Source organism: Empidonax traillii, unplaced genomic scaffold (genome assembly GCF_003031625.1).
Source record: "Empidonax traillii isolate 1590-97213 ecotype Southwest subspecies unplaced genomic scaffold, ASM303162v1 scaffold1746:size129677, whole genome shotgun sequence".
Classification (NCBI taxonomy): domain Eukaryota; kingdom Metazoa; phylum Chordata; class Aves; order Passeriformes; family Tyrannidae; genus Empidonax; species Empidonax traillii.
In genome coordinates this window covers 113,345-125,770 of record NW_020956939.1, presented here as the reverse complement: position 1 = coordinate 125,770, position 12,426 = coordinate 113,345, and positions in this window count along the sequence as shown.

Genomic DNA, 12,426 nt, shown 5'->3' with positions numbered 1-12,426 from the left:
GCTGCCAAAGCCAGGGCTGATAACAGGAGATGGAAGCATGGCCTTTACCTTTCGCCTGACAAAACAGATCAAATGATGCACAACCTGAATTTGCCACCCCTGGGATACTGCTCTGCAGAGTCCCACGTCCCCATTGGTACCATGTGCCTCAGTGTTTGGAAAATATCTGTCACCTGCATCAACTCTTTCCAGTGGGCCTGCAGGGGCAGTCGCATGAGGATCACAAGCTGTGGGACCATGGGGCCCGTACTTTGCCTTTGCTGTGAACCACAGCAACTCCATCCCCATATGCATTTCACAATATCTTACACCCCATACCACTGCTTCAAGCTGTGGCTGTGACTCTCCTCCAAAGATTTTTCAACCTCCTTCTCCTAAATTTTCTCCTTCCCATTTAGCCGGTACACATTTTAAGTTTATATTTAAGGTACACTTCTCATGAGAAATTCACTTAGTCCACAAGGCAGGACAGGAGAGGTAGCTCAAACAGACACCTGCACTGGAGAGAGAATAGTTCTGCCTTCTGGTAATCCATCATATTCTGGGCCATATGCAGGGAATTCAGCAAATCCTCCTTAGGAAAATTCCCTTGTGTCTCTGAACTGAAGGGCTGGCACTCTGCACCTTGTTCAGCCACAACATTCTGGCATTCATAATAGGTAAATAAAAACATTATTGCCAAATGCTTCTCCCTCCTTGTTTCCAAAAAAAACCCCAGTAGTCTGTTGATAAAAAAAATTGATTTACATAACTATCAACTATCAACCTGATAACACAGAGCAGTCAGCACTGATAAGCAGAAATTGGGACATTTACCAGCTTCAGCAGGCTTGAAATCCTGTGTTGCCTCTTTAAAAACAATGAAAAACCATTCTGGATAAAATCTTTCGGAATGTTTTATTTCCTCAAGAGAACAGATCTCTGTTCTTGAAAAAAAAGCACTCTCTAATATTAAAATATACTTAACCTGATAGAACAGAACGTCTCCTTTGAAGTTGTTTCAATCTTTTTAAATATCTAAAGGACCTAACCCACACAGGGCTTGCACGTTTTCAGCTTGAAAAAAAAAAATCAAAGCTTTCTCCCCTTTTTTCCCCCATGTACACCCGCTTGCCAATTATGGGAATTAGAAAAAAATCAGTGTATGAAAGAGGTAGAGCTTTTTACACGTTTGTAATTATGCACAGGATTTAATCATTTGGGGAGAGGGACTGCTTGGGGGGAGAGGAGAGTTTTATTCCAAGAGTTATGCACATACTTTCATCCTGGACCAAGTGTCAGCCACCAGGTGATTTTTCACAGGATCACCACGCTCCTCTGCTTAACAGCTCATCTCCAATTTGCTCGACTGATCAACAGCTCCTCATCTTCTTTATTAGTCTCTCTGTTTATCTGCCCAGCAATGAGCTCCAGCTCCTGCAGCCAGAGAACAAGCCAAGAATAGCCAGATCCAGAGCTGTGAAAGATATTCTTCCAGCATCATCTGGCTCCTTGGCAGAGTCTGCGGGCAGCTGTACTCACAGCCCGTGCCTGCCGCTGGGTATGTCATGTGGCCATGCCGTAGTGGTGCTGGCTGAGCATCCCTGTCCTCCTGGACACAATTTTCCTTTGATTCACCTTGAATCAGAGAAACCATTTATATGACCGTTGTCTCGGTTTTGATAAATAAGGGCTTTTTTTTAATGGCTGCCCATAAAAAATAGCCAACACCTTTTGTTTCTGCTGTCATACTTTATAAATCTACGTGCTGCCTTTAAGGACCATTCCCTTTGCTGTACAGGGCATACTTCAGAGGCACTTTTTCACAGCACATGAGCAGGATCTTTTCCAGCTGATTTGTAGCACAAGGGCTGGACTTCTTCACTGATGGATAAAAAAAAAACACAAAAAAACAGGCATGGAGCAGAGGACAGGAGGGCTACCTCGATGCTGCTCTGAAGATTAGAGATATATTAGTTAGTCTATCATTTCCAAAATATATTTGCTTTTTTTTTTTTTTTTTAGGAAAAACACATAAAAAAATTAAAATGAGCAAAATGTTATTCCTGATGTAAAGGATGTAATCTTACATGGCTGTTGCCCTGTGTTTTTCTCTTCAGTCTTTTTCTTTCCTTTTCACTCTTTTTCTTCCTTTCACAAGAAAAGCCAGTAAAAGCTGTATATATTAGCTACAAGCATCATCTATAAAAATCCTGTCTTAAAATATTATTCATATCACACTATTGCACAGTCAAATTTCATAGAAAACAAAGCACTAAATGCAACATAAATTACATCAGCATTACAACTTGGGCATAAATTATCTGAACTAAACAAAATCTGACCTTGCTTCTACTAGTTTGGTCAGTGTCTCTGTTTTCGGTGCTGCAGGTCATCCTTAAACATAAGCTTGTTCTTTCAGTTGATTTTTACATTTAAATTGGTTTAATAAATCATGACATAGCAAGCATTAAAGTATAAGCATTTTCTACCTAAGGAACTAGCAGTCTGTCATCTTCAGCAGTAGATGTGACACAGCTGAACACTTGAATCAAAAAAAAGATAATATTTCCATGGACTGCGACTGAAGCACTTGTATACAGGCATGTATTTGTCTGCTTAAAGTTTCAACCCCGATAGTTTTTTCCTTTCTTATTGTATTTGTCTAAATCCAATTGTGAGTACTTCAGGGCAGCAATCTGTCTCCTCATATGTTTGTAAAGCACGATGTACACCTATGGCACTCTGTAATAAGTAATTTCTGATCTGTTTATGATTAAAGAGGGATTTCAGGTGAAATATTGTAAATTGAAATGGACAGGCTGGAAGGACAGCTTACATTACCAACATCATTAGGGCGGACATCGTGCTTCAATGCAGGATGGCAGCCAACCTGTTATGCACAGTTTGAGTTTGCCTGTGTGCAGCTCTAAATGCTTTTTGAGAGATGTCCTACAACCACTCCCCATGCCCCCAAACAACACATTGTGCAACATAAGAACGCTCTCCATGAAATGCTTTGTGCTACAATACACATCTGTTTTTAAGGATATCTGCTGTTTTTTCCAATGTTACTCTCCAAGAGCAAGCCAGACATGCTGCGGAGTGACCGGAAAGACAGGAGTACACTGTCTCAACCAGAAATGGAAAGAAAGTGGGATAAGTTACAGAAGGGGAAGCAGAGAGAGAAGGTGAGAATTTATTATATTAATAGGATTACCTGGTGACTTGCTCAAGGGATGAACACATCCAGAGCAGTCTGTTCCCCACTTCATGGACATTGATTTTTGCAGGTGATATGTCAAACATGAGAGTCCAGCTGCATGATGAAGCTCCTGGCATGCTTAGGATTACCCTATTTATGATAGCAAGAAGAAATGTGATAGCCTTCTGGGAGCAAACATCAGATCATGCCTTTGCCTGCACCCCAGGACACAATGATGCCTATTGGTGGCCATCCTAAAATCCCTCCTCTTCCAGAAACTCAACCCTACATGTGCCCTTTCTGTCCCCCAAAAACAAAGCCCCTTCCATCAGCCCTTCCCAGTCGAGATTCCTTAGCTTCCCACAAAGTGCCTATACACAACATTTGTGGTCCCACATCTCTTAAACCATCTCAGGGTTCAAATTCCCCAGGTACTTCCAGACCACAGCTGCTAGCCTCCCCCATGCCAGCTGCTGTCTGCAATGCCAGCATTCTCACCACATTTCTCTCATCACTTTCCCCACCAAACCCTCACCTTCCCAGGCTTCTTCAAATCCCACAGCACTCCCCAACTCTGCACCCTCCACCTGGTCCTCCCTCTTCCACCTTCACTCATAATCCTGAATTTTCTGACCACCCCATCTCCCCACTATGTCCTACCTATAGACAGTCCTACCTGCCTGCCTCTCTGCCACTCATACCTGCCATGCTGCTGACAGCCCTGGCATCCCAATGCGAGAAGACCCTCAGCTTCCCCCACCAGATGAAACCCCACGGCTCCCTTTCCCTGCCCACTTCTTCTCCACAACAGTCAATCAGGAGGAAATTCCCATCAATAAAGACTTCACTGAGATTTTACGTGTCTGGAAGGGTTTTAGAAAAATAAAATCAATAGCTTTGATTTTTTTTTGTTGCAGCATTTCAAAGTGACCTAACCACAGGCCTCTGTGACCTCAAAGTGACCTAACCCCCTGCCCTCTGTGGAGTATTATTTTAACAGTAACACAGGGAGGTGTCTTGCCTGAGAACACACAGAGAGCCCATGGCATGGCAGTATAACCTAGACCTTCAAACTCACAAAGCACACCTTCACCAAATTGTGCCTGTGCATCATTTCCAGCTGCCCAAAATGAGTTCTCTGCCTCAAGGCTCACCTGGGTCTTCAGCCTGTGACCACCTTAGAAGCTTCTTTTCCTCCTAAAAAAGCTGCAGGCCCCTATAAAGCTTTGGTGCTGTTTAATCTCTAAAGCTGCATTCCTGAGGCAGCAAAATGAGGAAATCCCATGCAGTGGTTCCTTCCTCATCAAAGGAAGAGAAGAGAAGAGAAGGTTTATAGCTGTAGAGAAAAGGAAGACAAGAAGGTCACTGTGTACCTGGAGGACAGTGAAAAAAAAGGAACTCACCACCTGGGCAGCTGAAGTTTGTAGCTTAATGAGCAATCAGTGATTTAAACCCCCATCATGCCAAAGGCAACTTGTGTTATTACAAGGCATAAGGGGCAGGGTTTTACCTCCACAGACCTATGTAATTCCACAGCTATGATGCCCAAGAGAACTGCACTGGAAGTGTGATAGTAAGACTGCAAAGTGAGGCACTTAAACTAGGAAATATAGAGCCTAAGGTGGTCTTTGTGGGCCCAGACACACTGTGATACAGATGTTATTTGCACAGAGAAGTGTTATTTTTCCGCCATTCTCCTACTCTGGTCTGCAGACCCAAGAGCTTCAGTGGCATATTCTGAGTCCTTGCTCCATGTTCAACTTTCTTCATATCACTCAAGCCTTGCTCAGGATGGAAGCAATAATTTTCTCAAAGACTTTTCTTTGGACTTCCCTTCTCTTAAATTAGAGTGATTCACAGATGTTAATTATCTTATTTCCATAATGAACCTGTGGAAGGAGGGTGTATCATTAACTGTGCATTACAGCTGGTGAGCTGAGACACAAAGAAATGCAGGTTAGTAGATTAGTATCTGCTAATTTTGCACACCTAAGCTGAAACAGTCAAGGCTAGCTTTAACTTCACTCCGTAGGGCCTGACTTTGCAAAATCCATTCGCATCTCATTAGACTTTAAGGTAGAGATACTGGAAAGTCTAAACTTCACCATCAGCTCTCCAGCAGTTGTGCCCAGGGTTGCAAACTTAGATCCATCATACAGACCATTCCCTGTCTGAGGAAGAACAGAGCCAAGACCAGCAGTGGCCTATCATGTTCATGAAATCAAGAGGGCAAGGGATGTTTTGCTGGAGGGTTTTGATGGCTTTTTTCTGACACCATACAAATAGTTGGCTCTGACTCTCAAGAAGCCAAAATAGCAATCGAAGTTTATGGGAGACAGAAAAAAAAGCAAGGAAGGTTGTTTGCTTAACTGCTACTCTACTTAACTCCTGCAGGCTGCACTGTTTCAAAGGTATAGTCCAGCTTGGTTGGATACTCACCAAAACGGCGTAAGTCACTTACCTGCATCTTCTTGCAAATGTCTAGTCCTCAAATGAAACCATGAGATTTCCATGACTTATGGGGAAAAAAATCCACCAAAAAAAAACAAAAACAAAAACAAAAACAAAAACAAAACAAACAAAAAAAAAAAGCATGAAAGAAAAAGAAGAGCTCAAATATTTATTCCACAGGCAAAACAACCATAAAAAAGCCAAGGATAAATTTACCCTAGCTTCCTTTCTGGAGATAACTGAACTGCTTCAGCTGAAGCTTTCTCTTAGAAAGAAGCAACAGCCTGAAGGCGACACCCAGGATGGAAAATTTCAGCCTAAACAGATAGTACTTGAAGAAGAATAAGCTCCTGGAGATAGACATCTATCCAATATAAGTATTGTTATTACAGGACATAGAAAGCCATGAGTGCTTTTCCCCATCATCCCTGCTGTCTCTGCTTCCACTACCCTTGCCTGGCTCTTTGCTGCCCCTTCCCAGCCCAGCTCTCCCAGGGCAAGACTTACATCACCATCCACACGACCCAACCCAACATCAATTTCTCACCCTTGCTGTTTTATCTGGGGTAAGTTAGCACAGCAAACCCAATCTGGGGAGTCACTAATCCAGAACCTTCAATCCAAGCTGCAGCTCTCCTATACTTACTTGCAATTCTATATATTTTGTACTTTTCCCTGTCCTTATCTCCTGTGGGTTTGCCACAGGTTTTTTGACTGGTTAATGACTTTATCCCTGAGCGGAGCACACAGTCTCCAGTCATTACTGAGCTGCATTTGGATGTAGTATATTGTCCTCTTTGCAATGCCAGGGGTGTCTTGCACAAGCCTCCCTTACTCTTTTGACGGGCCGTAGACAGCATGCTCATTAGTCTAGTATCTAATTGCTTATCAGTCACACTCTCAAGCTCCTCATTACTTCACTTACACAGCTACAGTAATTAGATTTCACATTTCTTTGCACTCTCGTGGCATTGTTTTACCCTGCTGAGGAGGCACTCATATATAATACACATATATTAGAAATTATCTCCTGTAATTATCATATTCATTATAACACATGCATATACATACATAATGTTGCTGAGGCAAACTCAAACCCCTTCAGTTCTAAATGTTCAGAATGCTCCAGGAGCATCACCAAATGCTTGTTTGTCAGTTTTAACTTCTGTAAGGCTTCACCCATCTGTGACCCTTCGCTTGCGAACCGTGCCTGCTTGCATCATTTTCTTCTTCTCCCGCCCCACCACATACCTCTCCAGAAAAACAAAACCTTCAGATCTGTTCACTGCAGAGATGCAAATTCTCTTAGGCAGAAACATGAATTTGATGTTTAGTACAGCAGCAAACAGAAAAGTCGCTTGAGCCGTCAGCCCTTATCTTTTGGGATAACATGGATTTTATGCCTCTTTTTTGGTCTAATTTGATGCATTTCTTTAGCACCTACTGTCTAAGCCTCAAGCTTTTTTTTTGTGAGATCATTCCATACATTTATTATGGCACTTGAAAAGCTATAACAATTTATTTAACTTTTCAGAATTTAATTCTGCAGACTTTGGGGGCAAATGATTTTTTTTTTCCCAAGGGCTAATGTGTGAAATATGTGATGGTGTCTCTATTTCCAGATGCAAAAACTACAGACACAGGGTAGCAATGTGCACCTCTTTTTAAAGTGAGTTAAATAAATAAAGGCACCAGATGGCTAAACTTGAAAAGGCAAACAGGTAATTCCCCCAAAATTGTGAAAGGGCTCCATCACCATTTACTGCAGAAAGGGCTCCATTTACTGCAGAAGTAAACTAAGTAGAACCAGAGTATGGCGCATTTTATTCACTGTTGTAGATGTAGCCATAGAGACTGCGGTGGTTTCCAGATGGCCCCCTTGTCCTGCTGTGATGCACATTTACAGGTGCAGGAGGGACAGGTGACACTTGGGAACTGACTGATTAACTCCTAAAGATAGGCAAACATGCTACCTAGGGCTATGGTGCAGATACATCCCTCAGCCACGGGAAATAGCTCTGTTCCTGCTCTGTTCCTCTCCATTCTGTCACCAGCTTCAGTCCTGGGTCACATCACCCAGGGCCAACATTCTGCCTCCTCAGCTAGACCCCTTCAGTGAAGCGTATGAGGAGAATGAGCAAATGTTGCGCACAGAAGACAGCCCATGAGTACAGTGATGTTTTGTAGGTCTGGTGGTCCTGCAAAGGTCAAAGAATGGCAGACTTGGACACAAGAAAAACGAAAGAAAAAGTTTACTCATGGTCTCAAAAAGCAGTCTAATCTAATCCTGGACTCATGAAATGCAGCACAATGCAGCAGCAGAAAGCAAAAATCCTGAGTGAAATACTCAAGAGTACCCAAATGATTTAGGAACCAGATTTCCTAAGCTTCTGAAAAGTTTATGTCTCATTGACTCAGTATGAATATCTAAAGCTTTTCTGATTTTTTTGTAATCAGATGTGTTTGCTTTGTACTGCTGTGAGGTGTTTTCCTGCCCTGCTCTGCCTGGAGCTGCTGTACATCGGGCAGCAACATGCTGACAGCCATCGAAGTTAAAATCCGTCACCCAGCACATCAAAGGTGGAGGCAGAGCGGGAGGTTTAACTATGAGCCCTCCTGCAGAATAGAAAGGGAGGTGATCCCAAAATCAGGAAGAGAGCAGCCTGATGGAACTCACCACCGCGCCCCCGCATCCCTCAGTTGCAGGGTGCGCCTTGATATGCCAAAATAAAACCTCGGGAAGGGGAGACTCCAGCCCTGGAGGCGGTTGGCTGAGGGGGGGATGCCTGCCGGCTCCCCAGGAGCGAATGGCGTGCCCCTGCCCTGGCAGGCAGCCAAGTGCGGCAGCCGCCCGCGTCTGGGCTCTTACCCCGCTCTCACAGCCTCTTCAGCAGGAGTGACACGAGGCACACTTGCTCACCGCCTGCTGCCACTCGGGAGGCTGGGAGAAGAAGAGACTTAGTCCTTCACAGCTGGGGGCTCTGACTTTGCAAGCTGAGGCACGATTAAGATAGAGGACAAGGAGGGAAGAGGGGGGATAAGGAGAGGCGGGATGGAGGAAGGAACTCATGACACATGGCTGAATCCCTGCCTCACTGTCGTATTTTTCTCCCGTGCCGCCTCCCTCACTGTAATCCTATGGGAAACAACCAGGAGCATATCAGGGCCAGAACCTGCAAAGCTCCCCAGCCTGGAAGCTGTGGCACTGTGCCCAAGCTCATTAACCCCACTGTGACACTGGGTAATTAGCTCCAGCATGGCATCACATTAATGCAACTTCCCAGTTTCCAGGACCTCAACAGTAATTGCTTCCCACTATCCCCTCCTGTCCCGCAGATATATCAGTGGATGGGGCAAGAAATCACCTGTGCAGGGTAAGGCTTACAATACACAGACAGCAGAGAAACAGGGTGGATATTTTTAAGGGCATAGTAAAAATATATTGGCATGTATCCTTGTGCTTATATAAGAATACAATATTACTGGGAACAACTTTGGAAACAGTAGGAAGGAGGCAGAGCCCAAGGAATGACCTGGCCATACTTGTTTAGTGTGGCACTGGGTGGGTGACACTGGCTGGCCAGGCGCAGCAGAAGGACATGCAGAAAGGGACTTTGCATGCCAAATAGCAAGGGAGCTGATTCTCAGAGAAATCAGTGGAGCCCATCACAACCACCACACATAAGTATTCGCAGAGGACTGTACATCTTCCTGGTAGCTGAGAGGTGTATTTCTTCCAGTCATTCATCATTTGTAAGAGTCTAAAATTCCAAACAGTCCTTCAAGGAGGAGACTGTGAATGAGACCCAGGAGGAAACAGGGAGCTGCTGGAGGAAAGCCAAATATACCAGTCCAGACACCTTCAAAGTGCTGTGAAAGACATCCCAGCCAGGCATACAGCAGCAGCCACAGAGTGGGAGCACCAATTCACAACAGCCAGGGAGAGAAGCTGTGCAACTCCCCCCTTCAGCATCCCAGTGATCTAACCAGGTCTCAAACTCTGAAGAAGGTAAGCACTTCTTCTAAAGTTCCAGATTGGAGACTGACATGAATAACTACTTTGTTACCTGCACTCCCTAAAACCAAAGGCAGTCAGGCAAAATAGCTACAAAGAACCTGCATAATAAAGGTAGTTACTTCTAAGGGCAACTCTGACTCAACAGTCCTCATGGTGGGCAAATGGCAGAACTTGGGGCTGTCATCTGTCCAAGGCACTCACAGTCTGGGGACATGAGGGGTTGATTCTGAGAGACTCTCAGCCCTCATCCAGTTTAAAATATGCCAAACTTCCATGGCATTCAATGGCAATTGGATACCTAAATATCCCAGACCCTGCTGGGGCTGAGCCTTGTTCCAGACGAGAAAGCTGAGAACTGAACATGAGAGCACCTAGCTCCTGATTTAACAGCTGAAGAGCCTAACTCACCTCTTCTGAGGCAGAAAAGATAGAGGGTAAAGAGACATGGAAAAGGGATGGGGTGGGGGGGAGCAGAAAAGAAGAGGAACACCAATGGGTAAGGTTGCATGGGAATCCAAGCAAGGCTAGGAGGGAAAAACTCACATTCAGATACCTTGCAGGCAAGACAGACTATGAAGCACCCCAAAAAGCATGCAGCAGACCCTGGTTGAGGGTGACATGGGGAGACCTTTAGGAATGCACTGCTGAAGGGATACCTCCAGGCAACTCGCACGAGGCCCACGAAGCACACGCTGTGTGGGGAATGCAAAAAACTGGTCTTTTGTTTCATGCCCCTTTGTTTTAACCTCTTGAATCAAAGACCCCAGCTGCTACTCTGGGAGAGGCTAGAAATTAATCCAATTAAAAAATAAATTCCCTGTGGAATCAAAACTGCTTGCCAGGTGGGGGGTATGGGCACACAATTTCTTTCTTCTGCAAAACAAACTCTTTATTCTAACCCACATTTCATAGAGGGGAGGTGCAGGCAGGGAAGCATTTGCAGCAAATAAACAAATGATCAGAATGATTTATAACCCCACAGCTCACAGGAAGGTTTGCAGCCTCTGTCTTCTATAAGCCTGCGTGGCCAGAGACAGAAGCACAATGAGGGGTAGCCTCATGCTACCCTCCAACGCAAACAATCATAGAGCAACAAAACCCTTTGCCACTTCGTTCCACTCTTTTGTTTTCCAGGGGTTTTGGTCAGCCCAGGCTTGTGGAGCTTGACAGGTTAACCCACACTTCCTTGGTTTCAGCAAAAATGATTAAACAGGGGGGATTGTTTAGGTCCTGAGGCAGAAGGAATTTCTTTGTTTTTGTAGATCACTCCAAGGCAGCCAAGCCCATGGGGATGCCCAAGAAGAAAGAGGAACAGGCTGAGCGTGGAGATGATTTTCCAGGAAGGGAAGTCTGTACCACCAGTCCACAGGCTCAGAGACAAGGGATGGGAGGACATGCTGCATCTCAACTCCACATCTGGAGAGAAGTCAGAAAGACCCTCCAAGTATGTTAGTGAGCAGGACCAGCTAGAGACCATGCCCAGACATCTTGACTTCTTCTGAGAGGCATGGCAAACTCATACCACCCTAGGTCTTGTGTTACAAGGGGATCCCGCCCTACCACCCCAGGGGCATGCAGCCTATGTTGAGAGGGCCAAAGAGAGAGGGGAACTTTCAACAGCCAAGGCTTGGTGGCCCTAAGATCTTCTGGGAACAGGGAAGGACATATAACACAGCCACCTCTCCTTAAAGCCTGGCTTGCTTCCACTGCCCCATGCTCGCACGAAGCTGCATATTCTCCCTCAAGGTACATATGGTCCTGATGTACTGGCCTGGAATTCTTTGGGAGTCTTACCTTCTCCCACACTACCAAAACTTAACACCTTCTAGCTTATCTCCATCAACTGAGATCACTGGACAGGATCCCTGGCACCTGCTGAGAGAAGGAAAGTCTTACCCTGTTGCACTGGGAACACTGACACCTTGATACACATATGCAAACCTACTGTGTTGTGTGTGATGGTGAAAAGGGCCACAGCAGTGTCAGTGCTCAGCTGGAGGAGTGAAGAAGTAGATGAGATCCTGGGGTTTTGTCACCCCACATGAGGCAGTAACCACCTGGGAAGAGGAAAAAGCACTGACAAACTTTATTTCTAAGGGTTGAATCAGAATCAGGGGGAAAAAAGGTAAGTTTAAAAAAGAGAATCTGAAACAATTTGCTGTTGATATCAGGCTGGTGGTGTAGGATTGCTCCTACTCCTTGGGAGCAACACATTACACAGGAACCCAGGTTCACAGGGGTGAGTGGAGGAGCTTTGCTTTTTCCTTTGCCGAATACCCATCTCTTGGAGTAGCTTTGATTTCTGTGTCTAAGAGGTATGGAAAGTAGCTTGTCAGCAGAGATCAGACCTCCGGACACCACGAAACACCTCCTTCTTTGCACGCTCTGAGTCTCTGCAACAACACTAAGTGCAAGAGAGCTGGTAAATTATTAAAACAACCTTGCAACAGCTCCAGAGAAACCACAAGTGCCTCAGATTCAAAGGAAAGGCTGTGGTGTGAGAATCCCCATTAGTAACAATACGCACAGTTTGCAAGAACATATGTCCCCTCATGGAGCAATCAACCAATCTGGGCTGTTTAACCACAATATTTCAAAGAAGTGCTTTTAATGCAGCTGATCCATATGTTTATTTTGAGCTGTAAAACAGGATTCTTCACTAGCCTTTCAGAACATTTCTGTGGTGGACTCTATCCAGACTATTGGGGAGAAGGCTTTGCTCCAGCGGAGAAACTGATATGTCAGGGCTTTTTTAAAATCGAAGTCACAACAG